The sequence below is a fragment of the Rhipicephalus microplus genome, chromosome 4 (assembly GCF_043290135.1).
Source record: "Rhipicephalus microplus isolate Deutch F79 chromosome 4, USDA_Rmic, whole genome shotgun sequence".
Classification (NCBI taxonomy): domain Eukaryota; kingdom Metazoa; phylum Arthropoda; class Arachnida; order Ixodida; family Ixodidae; genus Rhipicephalus; species Rhipicephalus microplus.
The window spans coordinates 46,335,647-46,355,700 of NC_134703.1; positions in this window are offsets into that span (position 1 = coordinate 46,335,647).

The following is a 20,054-nucleotide window of genomic DNA, read 5'->3' on the forward strand; positions in this document are numbered from 1 at the left end:
TGAGCATGCTCATATCTTTCAACTACTTGCCTCAATTTATTTTTCTGCTCTGTTTAATGTTTTGCCAATACAATTCTCTCACTTGACATTTTTGTTGCAGAATTACTTAAGGTGTGGCAGCATGTCACGGCTCCAAACTACCTTGTAATTCGAGCTCCTTCGAATTTCAGCCACACTGATTCGTTCACCACGTTGGGTAAGAACCGTTCTGCCGCGCTGTGTAGAAACACCATTGTATTTTTAATTAAGTTACCCGCTTATACGTGGTTGCTTGGACAGCGCTGTCTTGGACGCTGTCGGGAACACCAGATTCCTTAAGTAAGCGAAACGTGCGATTTCGACACTCTAGATTTCCCTCCAGCGTGACACGCTTAATGCGAATGTACGAACCTCATTAAGGCGGCAGAACATTCGTCTGAACTGTTTTATGGGCAGGAAAGGTTGCTAAGACCCTGCCAGTCGTGGAAGGTGAATTGATTCATTAAGGATCTCTTCAGATGGAAACGCCGCAACTATCGATGTTCGGCCTGTGCCTTGAAGCGTCCGCGGACCTTAAGTCGGTGAAATTGACGTTATTTTACTTTGTGCCACTCACACTTACGCAACGACCCCGTTGAGACGACGTGAAAATTAATCACCCTTGCTGTTAAGTGCCCCCGTGGACTTTCTTAGTGAAGATAGCTTGAGGGATGCATTTGGGGATTTAAAAGTTTCCTTGGGTGTTGCTTATTTCTTACAGAAGAGAAGTCAAGCGCGTAGAGTGAACAGCTTTGTTCTCCCGTAGCTGAATCGACTCCTTCACCTCGATGAAAATCGTTGGCAACAAGAGCTCACTGCACTTTGCAGCCATACTGATTAATTAGGACGCGAAAGCTCATGCCTGGAGAATTCCCCAGTATGCCACTTTATTTATTTATTAAGGTTTGTATTCATGAAAGTTCAACATTCAGAATGTGCACTACCGAATAATAAACATTATTAGTATTTTTACGAAGGATTAAGGACCCACGTATTCTGAGTCGTTGCTTTGTCGCTGTTTTATTTAGTTCTTCGGTCTTGTGGGAACCAACTAGTTGTGCGAATTCAAGCAGGTGCAACGGGTTTTGAAAACGAAAGTATGTGCTTTACTAGGCAGCAAATTTTTGCCCTTTCGTCCGTGAGTGTATCCTGCGCCGAAATTTAGTTGCTTTTGAGAGCGGAGCTTTTTAAAATTGTCGCACCAAGTACCGTGCGAATAGGGATTATCATCACCATGAACTGGCACGTGCTCGCTTTGTTTGTTTGTTTGTTTGTTTGTATACGCTAATCCATAGCTCATACCCACTCTGGGGGATTGGCCAAGAGAACATATAGTCTCATATGGACGATAACTGCATTATTGCTTACAACGAAAAAAAAAAGTGGGGGGGGTTGGGGAGCTCGCTTTGCACTCTCGATCTTCTACTTCTTTCCACAACACGCGGGCCTATTCAGCCCACGTGGGATAAAAGTATGGCGGGCGAGTCCCCTACATAACTAACAAGAACGTAACATCATGCGACAGCTATAGCCATGGTACTATATAAGAGCACGCACCATAGCGTAACAAGTAGTCACGGGAATGAAAATAAATTATGTATCAACGTAACAAGCAGTCATGTGACTAAAGTCACGTAAAAGTATGTAACTCCTCACGTGACTAATCACTTATAGCGTCCAACTCGGTACAGCAGTGGCTGCGATGCTCGGCTGCTGACACGAATGTCGCGCGTTCAATCTCGGCAGTGGTGCAAATTTATAATTGAGCGAGTCCAGGAAAAATTCATAAGCGTATACAGTGATTCTTTTGCGAGAAGTAACGCTGGATCTCGTTTCAGCACTGCCAGGTTATTATATTTGCCATCACATCACTGTCGACGAAATCGCGCTGACCTAGTATTTCTTTCCAAACCAGTTCACGGTATGATATCCTGCCTTTTAGTTCTCAGTTGCGCATATTTCCGGATTCCGCGTAATTTGCCCAGAAAGACTAGACCGTTTCATGTAGCTGCCTACTTCTTTAAACAGTCTACCTTTCATGGAAAACAAAGTCTCTATAATGCTAACTTTCATGATATTGACGTTTTTCACTGTCCACCTTCATTGTTTTTGTCTCAGCTCTGCACTGTTTTAAAATAGTTTTTCGCAATGTACATATTCTTCCTTTTCTGTCTTTCAGGATGGTTTCTGCATAGTTGTTTGCAATACTCTTTATTTTTCACTACGTTTATATGGTTCTAATCTTGCGTTTTCATTCTTCCCATTTTGCACTGATCTTTTCTTCTGTGTATTTTCACTCTTGATTTTTCTGAAGAGTTGCATTATTTATTGCTATTTATATTGCTTTGTTTTTGTCTGTGCCTGCACAAAGACCTCATGGTTGTTTCAGGGCACGATAAATAAATTATATATTGATGAATTGATTGATCACTTATCACGCAGCATTACGTAACAAGTAACACGCAAAGGGTTCTCACCAAAACCGCATGACACGTGCCTTGTGTGGGCAACCGACCGAACACAGAAAATAGTAGTGAAGCCTAACCTTCCCTTCAACAAGAGAAAAGTAAGCCTTGCTAGCGAAAGCTAAGCTTTGCTAAGAAAACTTTGCTAGCTCGAACCCTATGGCTCCACGTCAGCTCACTCTACTAATTTACCGGCGCATTTTTTCTATTTGTCCGATCAATGCGTTCCTAGAAACAGCGTTTGCTGCAAGGAAGTAGTTTTCTTGATTTTGTAATAGATATATTTTCTTCTCGCGATCCACAAAAGAAACTGTGACATGTGAAAAGAAAGTAATTTAGTGCACCTTCAACCTGGTGCTCCGTATTCTTTTCTGTAGTATTTGTGCTTATTGAAACCCCAGGGGAAATTATTGGGGTGTTGTAAGCCAATGTTTCTAAATACAAGCGTAGAAAAAAAAGGAAATGAAAAAAAAACGATGTTGCGCAATTCAGAAGAGCTGGTGCTCGGAAGTTTTTCGACCTAATTAATAGCCCCTGCTTCTTATGTTCCCTATGGCACGTATTTGAATTCTTCATAGGCCTCGTACTTCATTTATACACCTGTTACTTTTCACAGACAATAAATATTTTTGGTATATATTATTGATAATCCCTTTGTATTTCACGCAGATCACGTAAGCTTAAGTCGAAAGGTGCTCATAGAACATCAAAACTATCTTTCCTAATAACTCATAACCTTGTTTCGGAAGCCCAGCTCGGAGGGCACTAACGACTAAGTAAAGCATCATAGATTGTCTACACGTGAGATGGAACTCTCTCTATTTTCGTTTTCTAGCTTAACTTTGTTTTTTAAGCACTTTGCTAACTCTTAAGGAGCTAAAGCGTACGCGTGTGTGCTCAACCTTCCTGCATTTTCCTTTTCTGTACCTTGGTCCGACAAATTGGTCTTGTCTGACTCAGAAGCGCAGTGAGTTAGGCCTGTTGGTACTAGTTCATGATGCGCTGCGCCAAAAAAAAAAAAAATGGAGGGGACTATATGTGAATCTTTATGCCGAAAAGCAAGAGAACTCGTTTGAATCCTTTAAAAAAAAGAAAAAGTGATGAAACCCCATAAAAAAAGTCGTTGCACTGTGGACAATCGCTGTCCATTGTCTTTTTCATTTCAGCATGGTAGCGACGAAGGTTCAAAGTTAGCTAGTGGGAGCTTTCTCTCGTGCGAACAGGCCTCAATACTTTCGATTTATATACCGTAAACATAGAGGCTCCATGTTTCACTTTGTGCAATGAATATGCTTACAGCCTGCGAGATCACGACAAGTGGTTCTAAACACGCATTTTCCAAAATAAAATACTTTTAACTTTATTTTTTTTTCATTTTGGATGGCAATCGGTATTACGCGATAGCGAAACGTGCCTTCGCATAGGTAGCTGAGCGTTTATTGCGCATTGGTTTGCACTAATGGCGAATAAAGCAAGGCTGTAGCAACACATTGTACTGCCGCGCGTTCAACGGCAAACAGCTGCAAACATGCAACGCTCTGCTGAATAAGAAAATACGCGCGGAAAGACCATGCACAGGATAAGCATGAACTGTGAAGTTCGCCGTTTAAAGCCCAACACAAAAAAAAAGAAAAACCAAATCAACGCACAAGTATACACACGACGAGCGCGAACTAAAAGTGGTCGCAGTTGTGACTTTATGTGTAAGCGGCGCGCTCCTTTCGCAGAAGCAGCCATGGCAGTGAACAAAGTGAGTGATCTTTGCACGGTGAGAGCACAAGACTCCTTTCGCAGAAGCAGTCACTGCCGTGAGTGAAGTGACCTTTGCGCTCTCGACACCTGGTGGTGAGAGCACAAGACGTTCAAACCGCTACATCACGAGGTAACCGCACGCACATCGCGAAGAGCAGTGCAACAACCTTTAACGACATCTAACTAGTGATAACGAAAACACACCAAAGCCAATGAGCTCTGAGTACCGCCAATGGAAAATGAGGTATATAAAAAGCCCGCTGTTAGAATGCTGGGGAACGTATATATTTTGTGGCCAAGTCGATTCAAGTTGTGCGATAAGGAGCGATGGTTTGTAGGTTAGCCTCCAGGCACAATGATACTTTATTGCAGTTTTTTCTGTGTCGCTTGTTAGTGGGTAATCTACAACATCATATCCGCAACCAAAATACGTCAGTAAAGCCGTGGTAAAACTCGTCATAAAACACTTTACTGTTAAAAGTAAAGAGACGAAAAAGGGGTGGAATGAAGGGACATCTGTAGTGCAACTATTTCAAGCACATTACCGTTTGTGCGTATCAGTAGATGTGTCATACGATGTCATACCATTCACTGGATAAAATGGTAAGTTTTCAAGAAAAAGGTACGTTATTCATTGGGAAATGAGCTGGTTTCCTAATTCTTGGAAACGTCTAGGAGAGGAGTTCATTCATGGTATATACTAGTTCATTGTATTCATGGAACTGCGGCTCAACGCTCGCTAAACCTTTTTAATGCTAAGGAGGTTACACCCAGCGAGTATAACGTAGCAACCCTTTCTTGTCAGATAGTGCTCAATGTACATGCATATGGCTGCTAATGGGGATCCCAGCGTGCGCGTTAAGCGAAAGCCGAACGCTCCTGTCTCTCATTCCACATTAGCAGCCATTGGCATGCACATTAAGCACTATTTTTTATTGTTCAACAACTCACAGAAGAAATCTCTCACCGGCACCACCTTGGAGGCCAAAATGTTATACTTCTTACATACTACAACAGCTACGATGGACGAACGGGTGCCGCTATAAGGAGCTTCACCCCTAAAAGGAAGCGAAGGGACTGACCCATTATGCACGTGTTTCTTCTTCCTCCTCGCCATTTCGGTCACCATTAAAGCGTTCGTAGTTGTGCCCAGTACGCTCTGAGTTCTTATTGCCGTGTGCTCCCCACCCCGGTGGTCTAGTGGCTAAGGCACTCGGCTGCTGACCCGCAGGTCGCTGGATCAAATCCCGGCTGCGGTGGTTGCATTTACGATGGAGGCGGCAATGTTGTAGGCCCGTGTGCTCAGATTTGGGTGTGCTCAGATTTGGGTAGGCCCGTGTGCTCAGATTTGGGTGCACGTTAAAGTACCCCAGGTGGTCGAAATTTCCGGAGGCCTCCTCTACAGCGTCTCTCATAATCATATGGTGGTTTTGAGACGTTAAACCCCACATATCAATATTGCTGTGTGCTACAATCGGCTATGTCGTGTCATAATATATGGTGCCGAAACCCGCGATCTGAGGCTAATCGGTGACATTTACGGCAGCATCCACATGAACAATTTCGGTGCTTGGTAAGCCTTTTCGGTGGCAGCACTCAGCAACGTCAACGAGTGGATGCAAGTCCAAGGCTTCCTGGGAGTGTACTGCAGCAACAGCAACGGATCGTTTCTTTTCCGTACCAGCACCGTATGAATGAAGTCACACTTCGAACATTGGTTGCTACAAACAAAGGAACAGTGTTATCGTGTCAACAGTCTGATAGCTTGCAACAGTTCACTGACATTGAAATTGAAAGCCGAGAGCGATCCGTGACACAACAATTGTCAGAGCGCACTCACAATGGCAAACATGTTTCATCGACATTTGTGGTGCATGTCACGCATACTGAAAAGCAGAAATATGGTGAGGGCTTGTTCTGCAGATCAATTAGGAATAAAATGCAGGTATGCGGTGGTTCTCTAAAGCTCTAAGAAAAGAAAATTGGACTATGCACAAACATTAGACGCTATAAATGCACTATACCACAGGACACCTAGCCAGAAAATGTCGCAGAAGTCGTCTGAATTCATTCATCAATTCGCTCGGGATTCATTACGTGGAGTGCAACGAGTAGGCTCATGACGTCAGCGTGGGGATCCGCAGAGTGAATTTCAGGGGCTTCAACGGGAAAATCTGAAGGGAAAAGATTCATTCTCTCTGTCTTATTTTCCATCACGCTCTATCTCGTTTCACGCCTAAGATTGGGGTGAAATGAGACATCTGATTCATATTTATTTAATTTTTAAAACATCCTTTTTAACTGTGAAAACATGTGGATATTTATGCAGCACATACCTTGTATCTGAACAAAACGTTCTGCATTAACATTTACTGGTAAAGAGTGAAATGAGAAATGATTTTGATTATTTCAAATATTTGTCGAATTTCACCCTAGCTTACACTATAAAGTTTTCTTGGAAAAATATTTCTTTTATTGAATGGGTCATTACTTTATGTTTTACAGAAGTTTCTACAGCTTTAAATGAATGACTAAAAGCCTTATTGAATATGTCTCGTAGTATTGACGGGGTGGGGTTCACTAGCACCCTCAAATAGGTATGGCCTCGAATCCTTGGACACGGGCGGCTGCATCTATGTACCGGATGGGACACAGTTGATTGGCGGGGACATGGCTGAGCAGAGTCTCTGAAAAAGTTTGGCAGATTTTATAGAAAACTTAGACAAAGTGGCAGTGACACATTACACTCTAAATTTTGATAAGTAAAGAGAATGTCAAACCAATATCAAGGATGAGATAGGTGACGCTTCAATTGATTATAGCACTTCTCTTCTTGGACTCTACATACACGTCTGTTTCTATGACACCCCTTGAAAATGATGGGGTCGATCTGCAGATAGAGTAGAGCTCCGCAAAATAGCAACCTGTTCACAAATTCTATATATAATAGCCCGCCAGAATCTTCAGCTGGGGCACGTAAGAATGTAATGGCTCAATAGCACGAAATCTTGCACTTCCACATCGTCAGGGAACCAATACGTATGGTCGAAATGGGCCGATACTCTGAAACAAATTTGTCATTCTTCCACATCTAGAACAGATGCCGGCCTGTATATTTATATAACGTTTGTACATTTGCGTCATGTATGACGTAAAGTTGTGGGCATCGCCCTGTGATAAAATGCTATATGTCTGTGGTAATCATTGGTGGGGTTCTGAATGAAAAGTGTTTGTTTGCACGTTTCCTTTCTCACTGGTGGGCGGGCCACTTACACTATATATTTATAACGTTTTTACTGGGTTGGAGTGCTCACAGAAATTTGTGCCGTGTGGGAGGATTCCGCCCAGGCTATGTTGTTGAGAACATTGTGTTAGACCCTACACAAAAGTTGCGTCCATACATCTGGTCCGCTCTCCATTCTGTACACGCTTAACGAATATAAAGAAGGCTAACCTTTGTGTCACGCGTTCGCAATTAGATTTTTTACAGAAACAATAAAGTAAGTGGGAACGATGTTTTTGTAAAGACGGACGAAGACAATACCATTTTAATAATTTGTGGCCTTAGCAGCTTTTGTCATTTCTTCAACCTACTCGCATGAATAATAACTCTGCAGCTTTATTTCGCAAGCTTCAATGTACATGCATTCTGCTAATTTATTTCTTTTTATTGATTCGATTTCAAAGCTTAAGCTTTGAAGGTGGACTTATTTGGAAAACACATATGCTGCAGCTAGAGCTGCTGCCAAGCGAGTCAAAACGAAGCAGCAGGATGGAAATTCAAGCAAAATGTTTGTGTGCCTGTTTAACAAAACAGTCGCCTTACTGTGCTCGATGATTTGGATTGTGCGTAATATTTACCAATACATGTGGTGCAAAAACAACAACTAATGCGTTGGATAGAAAAAACAGGCCAATAGCTTCGCGTTATGGAGAAACTCATGTATTGGTTATGAGTGACTTATGAGTACTTACGAAGCTTCCGCCGGGGTTGTTGGGTGAAAAGGTTTTGAGAGTCTCTCCAGCTAGGGGCTTTTAAAGACGTTCCTGTGAATGTATCGATAGCCTCTGTTAAGCCACACTGCATCGATTAGCCTGGCCACTATTGGCACTCGGTAAAATGTAATTACCCTGTTTTCTTTTAATTAGGGTGGCTGACAAACAGATAAATTAATAAAGAAACAGGAGAACAAATTGTACAAGTACTGGCACACACGAGTCTTAATTAGTTCTTCTATTTTTCGCTCGTTCAACAGAGGATCTGGACCCGGGAAAAAAGACAAAAAGACCCATTTTGGTTTCATCTTTTCTTTTATATCTCTGTACTGTTTTGGTGACAGAGTGAATTTGTCTATGGGCGGAAATGGAAAGCGCAGAGATAAGCTGATGTTTTATATTCCACTGAAACATGATTAGTGCGTTTTTCTTATACACAGACTAAGCACAAGCCATATTCACCCAGTAAACGGAACATTCTGCCATGTGTATGCCACTACCCAATTAAAATACACGGCTATGTATTGACGCCATATGTATCTGACACGCACACAGGCACCAGAAAAGCCTGCCAAAAGAAAGGTCCCGCTGTCGTAGCTATCGCTGGCCCAGTCATGGCATAATTTTGACAATATAAGTTGTTAAAATGCTCCAGAGGTGTTACATTGGGTTATAGGAACACTTAACGCAGATAACCATTTACGACAGAAGAAAAAATCAATGCTGAAGAACGTGAGTACTATCAACAGCAGTGTAATATACAGACCGACAAATTCAGGTAGAAGTCTGCATAAGTCGGAAAAAAATAGGCCCACTCCGACTCACGTATGACATAATTTTGTGCTAAGTACTCACTTAGACTAAGACTCACCAAAATTTTGCTCAGCCGAAGTCATCCAGATGCAGGCTAACAATAAATTTTCTGAACTGTATTCACTCAGACTCATGGCTTGACCAGAGTCCGACTGAGTGAACTCCAGTGTTACTTAGTATATACTTCTTCAAGGGTACTACTGTCAATGCTCTCTTACACCAATAGCTCGCGCAACCGTTGCTCTACTAGGCGCCATTCCATCTCGCACCTGAAAGTATAATAACTAAATTCTTGCCATTCAGTGAGGACTTATTTCTTGAAACAATGTCTTTGTGAATGATTTTCCATGAAAGAGCTTGAACGGGAGATGTCGACCTCCCACACTCCATCCTCAGATCAATATCATTGAGCACGCGCATGAAAGTGAGTTCATTAATATATGTGTAAATATACATAAGCGAGTGTAAACGTGAGCCGGAATACTGATAATTATAACGCTGAATAGAGTATAGCTAACACCATTGTTGAATACAAATTGTAGCATTCACACAGGCTTACTCTAAAAATATATATTTCACGCCTAGGGCTGACTGGCACTAAGACTCATCAAATATTTCTCAACGAGTCAGTCGAACTTACACCTACAAATTTTTCTGAACTGGACTCGCTGAAGCTCACCTGAAAATTACTCCGCCGGACTAACTTGGACTCGGGGCTTCATCTGATACTGAGCAAGTCGACCCATAAGTGAGTTTGTCGTCCTGTGAATGTGAAACAGCGTATGCGCATCGAGTGGGTTGATTGCAATGATGTGAGGAATCCCGAGTACAGATAATAACTAGCAGTCGAACCAGTTGCAATAACGAGATGAATTTTCCATGCATTAAAACACGGAACAAAATGCTGCTTGTGCGTTTCTGTATGATTCACAGAAAAGAGAACCCCGCTTGGTTCTGGTTCGCCATGGGGAACGACGTGAGGGGGTCAAATGATTTGTTTTCGCCGAGTGGCGCTTCACTGCCGTGGTCACGTCTCAGAGGTATTTTCGGTATCATGTATACTGCTACGTGTGCTTTGATTGCTCGCCTTGGTCACTGTGACGTTATAAGTTCGACAAAGTATACCGCGGGCATGTGATGTTGACGGATATCTGAATGGTGTACGCTGCTTGAACTGCACCAAAGAAACTTGCGTAACTTTTACTGGGTGCCGCAAAACAAACGCTAAAGCTCGAAGTGGCGGAGTACTGTGCCTCCGCGCCAGCGTCGCGAACCATCTCTCATTATCAGATTCACCGACGGCACACATCGCGGCAAGCTTCAATGACTGTTGTAGCGACGGTGTATCCTGCTGCTTTCACTCTGCTGCTATTATAGTGTCGGCGGCCAAGGAGTAAAGGTGGGCGAGGTGGGGTGAGGACTATGTCGGAATGCCCATTTTTAGGCGGGTAACTTGAAGTGCGCTAACGCCATTTGGAAAACTAAAACACGATCTTATCTTAAGATAAACATTTGCTTGGCATAGATATAGCACTGCGGCGTTTCTGGACCACTATTTCAGCAACCAACGTTCACACAAAATTTTCCTCTGAGTGCCGGTGTAATCATTCATAGTACTTAATGGATTAATTGCACACAGTGCTAACTCAAATGATAATCCATTGCTTGCCTTGTGTGAAGGCTCCGCAAAACTCGCTACATCCTACCATTTTGTTTGACATGGCGCTGAATAAGTGTAACTTAGGTATATCTAGATCAATTACTCATGCGTATAATGGCTTTATTGATCATTCAAGGATATACGATCAAACAAAACTAAATGTATTTTTTTGTAATTTTGCTCACTATCCCCAATTCTGTAAGTTTATTATTTTAACGACAGTCACATGGTCTTATATGCGCAAAACACTGTCCGTATCGTTCATAGCCTACGTGCCACTGCGCAACTATAGTTCACACAGTACGCATTCAAACAAATTTTTTTGGTGGAGACGTGTGTTTTTGATAGAAAGTAGAACCTACGAAGGAAAAGCTAGCTTTTTTGCCCCAGTCTTATAATAGCACTACAAAATTTACAGCAGCTTAGAACAAAATCCATGTATCGAAATGTTACGTCAGCTTCTATTCCATCTTATTGCATTGCGAAATACACATCAGGACTGAAAGAACCGTTGAAAGCTTTTTAACTCACAAACAGCGTCGCCGCACGCAAAGAATGGGAAGAACCCAAAAAACGTTACAACGTTCGTTCGCGCCTTAAGTGGTTTTACGGTTGCCTTTGTTACGTATGCTGATCACCTTTGTGCGCAAAAGACGGTGAGTGACGCGTCTAAGATGCGCAATTCAAAGCTCCTCAAACGCATTCTCGTCGAATTCTCGTATTGTATGCCCCTTCAGTCCTACTTAGCACAGTGGGACGAAGGTGAAGGACTGAGTAATTTAGCATTCCTTGAGGGGAAGTGCGCACTTAACGTTCCCCAACCTGCGCGAACACTTGGGCTCTTTGTCCACGTTCGAAAAACACCTGTCTCATTCGATTACAAACGCACCAAGTACATTGGCTTGTGCATATAGGTGCGAATTCACAGTGAACTTTTGGATAAGAGGAAAGATGGCGTCTGTGCTGCGTGCATATACATTCAGGTTTATTTCAGAGATGCCTACACAAATCGCGTGTTATTGCTTGTAGGCTTAAATTTATGTAATTTTTTGTTATTCAGGAAGGTCACAAACACACTTTGTTTATAAGTGGATTGATTTGAATGTTAAATAGAGATATTCGCCTGTATGCTATTGCTAGAACAGGCAAATAGAGAAGACAAATTTTAGACTCTAGTGAGAACTGAAGAAATTGTTATAAATAAATAAATAAATAAATAAATAAATAAATAAATAAATAAATAAATAAATAAATAAATAAATAAATAAATGAATGAATGAATAAATAAATAAATAAATAAATAAATAAATAAATAAATAAATTTTCCCTGCGCCTCGGCCCCTTTGAACAGTTCATAACTATTTGTCGAGATTGGTGCAGCGTCGAAGTGCATACTAGCGTAAAGTGCTGCTCTGTTCTTCACACAACACGGGACTCAGCTAGAGCATGTGATCTAAGTTTGCCTATTCATTAAATAGTTCACGTGCATTCACTAATTCAATGACTTTAAAAGGACACTAAATAGCAAAACCCTTTTCTGCGTTTTAGTAAAGTGTATTTTTACAAACCCGGAAACACCGCTCTTATTGCTACACGACGCTTTGTGTAAACGAGAAAACACACGAAAAAAAATTCAGGTCATGACGCCACTTTGAGATTCCAACGCCAAACATCATGACGTAAGACACTTTAAAGGTGTCTACTGAATCTTACGTACCTTCAAATCGACAAAGATTAAGTACATTGTCCTGTATGGGTGCCATAGACTTAGCATACGAATTTTCAGATAATTTCATCAAGCCAATGCCAAAAAAAATCACAGATACATTATAAAAGTTCTGATGTCAAGCAGAAATATTTTGGTACAAAATTTAAAAATAAAACTTGAAATTGATTTTCTCCGCTAATAAAGAACCTCTGAAAGTGAAACATATGGCATTATAGTTTATAGAGTGCAGTTTGTCAACATAAACCGAGTATTTGTTCTTTACTGTCCTTCGAAAGAAAGAAAAAAAAACATTTCATGGTAATTCCCTGTTTCATCTGCTGCTCAGATATGCATGTTCAGGGCTGCTTAATTGTGAGCTTTAATTATTGGAAATGCACACTAATATTCGCACTATTAGGCTACAATATTAGCCAGAGATTACGCCCACACACACCTCGAGAACGTGATCTATTGAATGGTGCGGTGCCTTGAAGCTGTCGCGTCTTGTTTCTTCATTTCATCGAAATCTTTTCATGCTTGAAGTGCGGTTACTGCACAGTCCAGAAGCGATAGACCGAAAAAACGGCTAATGCTCCCACTGCTGACTTCATTATCGAGATGATTAACGGGAAGAGGACTGTCGCTTCGCGTTTATTGTAGCTTATAGTCTATAGTGCAACCAGAGCAACAGAAGTAGCGCTGGTGGGGAGTTGGTAGTCCTCTCTAAGTAATAGGCTTCGGGGCAACGAATTTAACTCGGACCACTCCGCATCGTGAGACTCGCTTCCAACAATGTTCGAGGACGCAGGCACAGCTTGGTGCGTTGAATGGCGCGCGCGCTACTGCTATGGGCCAGCAGCAGCTTTCGAGCGAGTGGGCAGGATGCATCGACGCACCGCCGCTTCATTAAGCGGGGCCGACCAGCCGCCCTCTTTTGGAAGGAGCACTCGTACTCACAAATTCAATCACCTTCTTTTTACCGTCGGAAACCCGTGGGCGCTTTGGGCTTCGGTCGGCATCCACTTTCGCGCTATTGCGCCAGTGCATGCTCAATCACGGAAGCCTTTCTGCTTGCGTAATACGCTGCACAAGCCAAGGCGAGAGTTCACGAGCCATTGACTCATGTGAGAACGAAAAAAAATATAAAAGAATCAAAACGAGGCATGGTTTTTCATTTCTTTATGTAATAGGAAAGTGGCGTTCACGGACCCTTACCGAAGTGCATTAGGAATGGTGCTAAGAGCGTGTTAATATGGACGTTGTGGAAGCAATGACTCAGACGGTGTAGAAGAAAAGCAGACTGAGTAAACCATAACTGTTTGAGACCATCCGGTTAGAATAATCTAGAGATAACAGCGCTATTTCGACAGGTGTACATCCCTCAGAAATATCGTGCCGGAAGTTTTAGACTTTAGCAGTATGTTCTATTCTAAGCAACAAAAAATTATTTCTTACTTTTTTACCTGTCCTCCTTTGATACGTATGCAGCTGCCTTAAAAGATTTCTATTAACTCTATTTTCACGTCGACCTCGGTCTTCAAGGACGCCCGCTACCTCCTCGATGCGTTTGCCAGCTCCCACATTATTACCACCTCCTTTACCTCCCAGACCACATGCTGTGGGAAGGACTGTAAAGGACAAGGCCAGTGAGCATACCCTAACTGCGACAGAGTGGCCTGCACTTCAAAGGAAAGCAGCATCAAGGGGAACGAAGGAGTTTCATGACGGCCAGCCCGGGATCCAAGTTCGAGATCATTCCAACCAAGACAGGCAAGTGACTGCAATCGGGCATTCATTATTCGCCATGATTCGCACGCTACTGAGCAGCATACAATCTCCGTCCGCTAAGAGTGCACTGCAAATACTGGATGCACTAGATCCAGTGCTTGCTAACATCGTATAAGCACAATGGCTCAACAAAACCTCTTCTTCCGCACTGAAGTTAAAAGTGCGTCGATTTTACAATGGAATGCCAGAGGCACGAAGTCGCGTATCTCGGACTTTCGTCAATTCGTTCGGGCCAATCAATTCTCTATACTTGTAATATGTGAACCAAACGTATCAACGCCCTATAGATTGTCCGGTTATGAAGATTTTTGTTCAGCCACTTGCGAAGAAGGAAGCAAAATAATTGTTTACATCCGCACAGACTTGACTAATGTTTCAAACCGAATAAGTTGAAGTGACGACAATCAGTACGTGTGTGTTCGTGTAAAGGAGAATGCTGTTTTGTTCGCACTTATTGGTGGATATATATATATATATATATATATATATATATATATATATATATATATATATATATATATATATATTTATACCCGTCAGCGCGATTTGACTGCGATGAATTTAAAGATATTCTAATGAGGACCGATGGGACTTGAATCTTCACCGGTGACTTCAACGCCGATCACATGCTTTGGGGGAGCACTAGGATGAATGCGAGGGGCAGGAATATTGTCACATTCGCTTCCGACTATATACAACCTTTCCATCATGAATGATGGTACCCCAACATATTTGCGGGGTCTCTCGTATGGCAGTTGCTTTCACCTGACATCGGTGTCACGGTTCTTCTCTCACAAAGTTAAATGGTTTTGCGATATTGAGACTCATGGAAGTGATCACATACCCACCTACGTGAAGATTGATGGAATCTGAAAAAAAGTTCTCTTCGGGTGTTGTAATTGGCACTGACTGGTCGATGTTTACACCGCGAGTTGAAGACGCTTGCCAAGAAGGCCTTGCCTGCAGCCTGGAAAATACCATCGTGGAAGCTATCCAAGCGTCCAAATGTAAATTATCATTCTCGTCTAAAATACTAGAGTTCGACATCAAACTGGAAAGATTACGAGCTATACGAAGGCGTGCTGAACGACGATACATACGCACAAAATCAATTTACGACCTGAGGGAAGCAAGACGGCTCTAGAAAAATATTCAACGACGCATTGACAAGCTGGAGAGCGAATGCTAGAAAGCATTCTGTGAATCTCTAGACCCTCATAAACCGCTGTCATATATCTGTAGAACAGTTCGTGGTCTTCGCTCCTCTCCACCACAACGGCACCCTTTTAAAGCTTTGGCACTTAATCATGAAAAAACATAACTTGAGGTGGCTGAAGAATTTTGCACGAGAGTTGCCGGGAATATTATGAACGAGAGCATCGACGCCGTGATCGTTCCTGAGACGCGATTACCAGAAATGGACATTCCATTCACCATGGAAGAACTGGAAGGTGCGTTAGTCGCTTCTAAGTGCACGTCATCACCATGTCCTGATGGTATTACTTATAGTGCGTTGGGACATCTTGGACAAAAAGCCAGAAGAGAACTTTTAACATGCTTCAACAACTCCTGGGTCAGCGGCAGTGTTCCCCAAGAATGGAAAATAAGTCGATTAATACCACTTTTGAAATCGGGAAAATCACCATTGGACTTGAAAGCGTATCACGCTGTTGCCCTCGCAAGCTGCCTCGGAAAAGTGATGGAAAGAATGGTTCTATTTCGTCTCGAGTAGTACTTGAACGATGCACCAACTACCCTTCCTGCATGGCAGGCTTCCGTCGGGGCCGCTCCTCCATCGACTGTGTCCTTGATTTATCGACATTTGTTTAGCAAGAAAAAGTTGCAAGCGGATATCAGCGGCACTCTTTCTTGACGTGAAGGGTGCATATGACAATGTAGGTCACGATGCCATCCTCACTTCTCTCGCAGCAATGTGCATTGGTGGACGAATGTTTCAATGGATAAAAGATTATATAAATGGCAGGAGTTTTCTTGTGAAAACAGATGAGGGTAAAACTACTGAACATTACACCTACTGCGGAGTACCTCAGGGAAATGTTTTAAGCCCCATATTCAATGTGGCCCTCATTGGTCTGGTGGAGTTTCTGCCAAAGTCGGTGTGCCTATCCATATACGCCCATGATATTTGCCTCTGGAGTGCTGCAGTTACTCGCCCTCAGGTGTGTGCACGAATACAGCGGGCAGCAACCCTCACAACAGCCTACCTTCAGAAACAAGGCCTGACTATATCAACTGTGCAGTGCGCGTTCATTGCGTGTACATGCAAACCAATGACGCCCTACCCTGTTTACATCAATAGGCAGAGTGTCAAGTATGCACGGACGCATCGTTTCCTGGGCATAATAATCGACAGAAGTCTTTCGTGGAGCCCGCATTGTGCGTACTTGAAGAAGAGACTGCTATCTATTGTGCATATAATGAAATTCATGTGCGGAAAAGCATGGGGAACCTCTGTGGCCTCCATGCTACAACTGTACAGGGCCCTGCTTCTGGGTCTATTGCGCTACAGCTTGCCGGTACTGACTAACACTTGCAAATCCAATACTCATTCATTGGAGAGTTTGCAGGGTCAGGCGCTGCGTATCTGCCTAGGACTGCCCCGATGCTCTTCTACTTATGCCGCAATCGTGCTTGCCAAAGACCATCCGGTCAGGACATATATGGTAGAGGATTGCCTCAGAGCGCACATTTGACATGCTAGCCATGTCCCCGACCACCACTCGGCCCTTCTACACTCTGAAAGACCACGTGCTACGTTTTCAGACGTCATAGCCAGACACCTAAACAACATTCCATCAGGATATACGCCAGCTACGAGAATCGCATGCCCTTTGTGGTGCCTCAACCAGCCGCAAGTACGTCTAGAAATTCCGAGTATCAAAAAGAAAATCAATCACTCAAGAGTAGCATTGAAGCAAGCAACACTGCTAATATTATATGAGGTGTGCTTAAACCGAACGCAGATATACACTGATGGTCCGTCTGGTCCAACAGCTCATCAGGTGCCGCTGTAATTCCGGCTGCAGCAATGACAATCAAATTTAAGTTGTCGCATATGACTACGTCTGGGGCATCAGAGCTTGCTGCTATACGAGCGGCTTTACAGTATCTTGTTCAAAGCGTCCAGGAAATTGGGTCATATTCTGTGATTCGAAGTCAGCACTTCAGAGTTTTCAGTTTACCATGTGTAGGAGGAATCATGAACAATTGGTACATAAAATAAGACATTGCCATCATTAAGCTCTAGCACGAGGGCATGATATTATATATCAATGGCTGCCTGGACATATCGGTATACGAGAAATCAATTAGCCGATTATGCAGCCCGTTCAGCCCATGAAGAAACCTCTGTGGTCCCGATTCCTTTATCAAGGACTGATGCAGCAAGACAACTTTACTTGCTGGCTCGAGATCTTACACGCACGTTCTGGTCGTCTACCAGCTTCCAAAGGTATCAGTTATATGAACTGGATCCTTCGCTCAAGATACAGCTACCATCACAACTTTCCCGCTCCGATGCGACAATGTTATGCCGCCTTTGGTTGGCTGTTGCATTGACAAAGGTGTAGTCCTTTCGCATTGGTATGGCAGACACCTCTACATGGGACACCTGCAGAGCTGAAGAGACCATTGAACATGTCCTGTGCAGCTGCGCTTGCTACGACACACAGCGATGCCAGCTCCGGATGGTTTTAAATCAGCTTGACTCTAGACCATTCTGTGTGCAAAATATTCTGGGACCTTGGGCATCTGCCTCAATTGCGCAGAGACTAAAGCACTGCCACTTTATCTAAAGACAACAAACCTGAGCGACCGCCTGTAGACTGTGTGTGCTCCCCCGAGTGTGCTCGTGATTCTGTGTACCTTCCTATTTCTCTGCAACTTCTTTTCTCCCCTTCATTCTTTCCCCAGTGCAGGGTAGCGAACCGGATGTGCGTCTGGTTAACCTCCCTGACTTTCCTTGCATCTTCATCTCCTCTCTCTCTCTTTTTCTATTTTGAAGATCACAACTCTCAAATTAAGAAATTCATGGAAGGAGCACCTCCCCGAAAGGGAGTTGAGATGCATCTGTACAGAGAGGTATATATGTCACAACCGATTACTTATAAAAAAGAGGGCAAGGGGCTTTTTAGGGGCAAAGCTTCATACTCCGTGGGTCGGATGTTCCGTGTCGTCGTAGTAGTAGCCACCTCTCGCTTAGTTCTTATAATATCCGCTGGATGGCGGTACTTGTATATGATGAATATATGATCTAAAGGTGGGATACGGTGGTACTTGGAGTGTTCAGTAGATGGGCGGATGGACGGACAGACAGACGGACAGACAGACAGACAGACAGACAGACAGACAGACAGACAGACAGACAGACAGACAGACAGACAGACAGACAGGCAGGCAGGCAGGCAGGCAGACAGGCAGGCAGGCAGATAAACAAACAGACAGACTGACTCACGGACGGATGGATGGGTGGGAGGACGTATGAACGGATGCACGGATGGACGGATGTTTCGCCTCACTTATCATCATTCACTTTGTGAATATGTTGTTATTTCGTTCTTAGATTATGAGAACAACTCTGGCTCATTTCATTCGGTCGTCCAGAAATATGTTTAGGCCCATGTCGCTGTTCTGATATATTGCGCAATGGCTTCTCGTAAAGATAAAAAGCTGTTCATTGCAATAAGCGAAACGCTTCACCAAGTCCAAGAACAATACAGCTGAAACAGCTTCAGAGAAAAATTCAGGAAAGAAAAAATAGAGGCCATAAATTTAAAGTGTGGCCGTATCCTGCCTGTAAACTTCATTCACTAATCATTAAGTTCTTAAGAATATCTTATATATATTTTTTAAATGGAGGCAAATAAAGTTATGGCTTCTTGTTACTCTAATGAAAATATTGTCAAAAAGCGGGGCAAAATGTTTGTCAGAGGGTAATTTCATATTAAGGAGTAGCACATTTGTTACTTGTGTTCGTCCTGAGACGAGCAATTTGTCAACTAAAGAACATCATGCGCTTCCACTGAACTCATTGAGATAAACAAGGAAGTCACACCTCTTTTTTGCTTGAATCTATACAATAAACATAAAAAATACAAAAAGCCAGAGCCAAGGGAAGATAGTGGAGCCTCAGAAAACATCCATGAGCCAGTCTTCCGAATATAGCATCCTGGGATACTCGCCGAAGCACGCTCGAAAAATGATTGCAGCAAGCTTTCATTGGACACTCTCGAATCCCAGAAAATTAGGAGTTCGTGAAAGAAGCCACGTTTATTTCGAAGTCTTCTTTTTTTTGTCCACTGCGACAAGAAAGCAGTCCCATCGTCTGCCGGCCGATTGAGCCACAACGGCGTGAAGTCGTGGCAAAGAAAAGATGTAGTTGGGTCGGGAGCACCATTGGCTGTGAAATGGGGACGATTTCTTGTGATAGAGCTGCGGCAAGCAGGCTGTATATCCTAAACCCAACTTCAGCGCAGTATTTCGCAAGTGCAGAATCAAAACAATGACAGGCGTCTTTTCAATCAGCTGTAAGACTTAGAGAATCGATCACCATACACAACACCGAAATTTGTTGTCCGTTGGTTGCGATGCTGCAGAGAAACTTACCGTGGTTTTGGTTTACCAAGGCTTTCAATTTTTACGCTGTTTTTGAAAAAAAAAAAGAGTTGCGCCAGAAGGATGTTTCTGTTTTGAAAGCAATCTATGGAAAGGGCACACTGTTCTTACCATTTTGTGAGCTTTGTCTTTTTTTTTTCGAGGCAAGTACATCGATATTAAGTATACTATTGACTTAGTTGCTAAATATCTAATTAATTCTGCACATATTACCATTTAA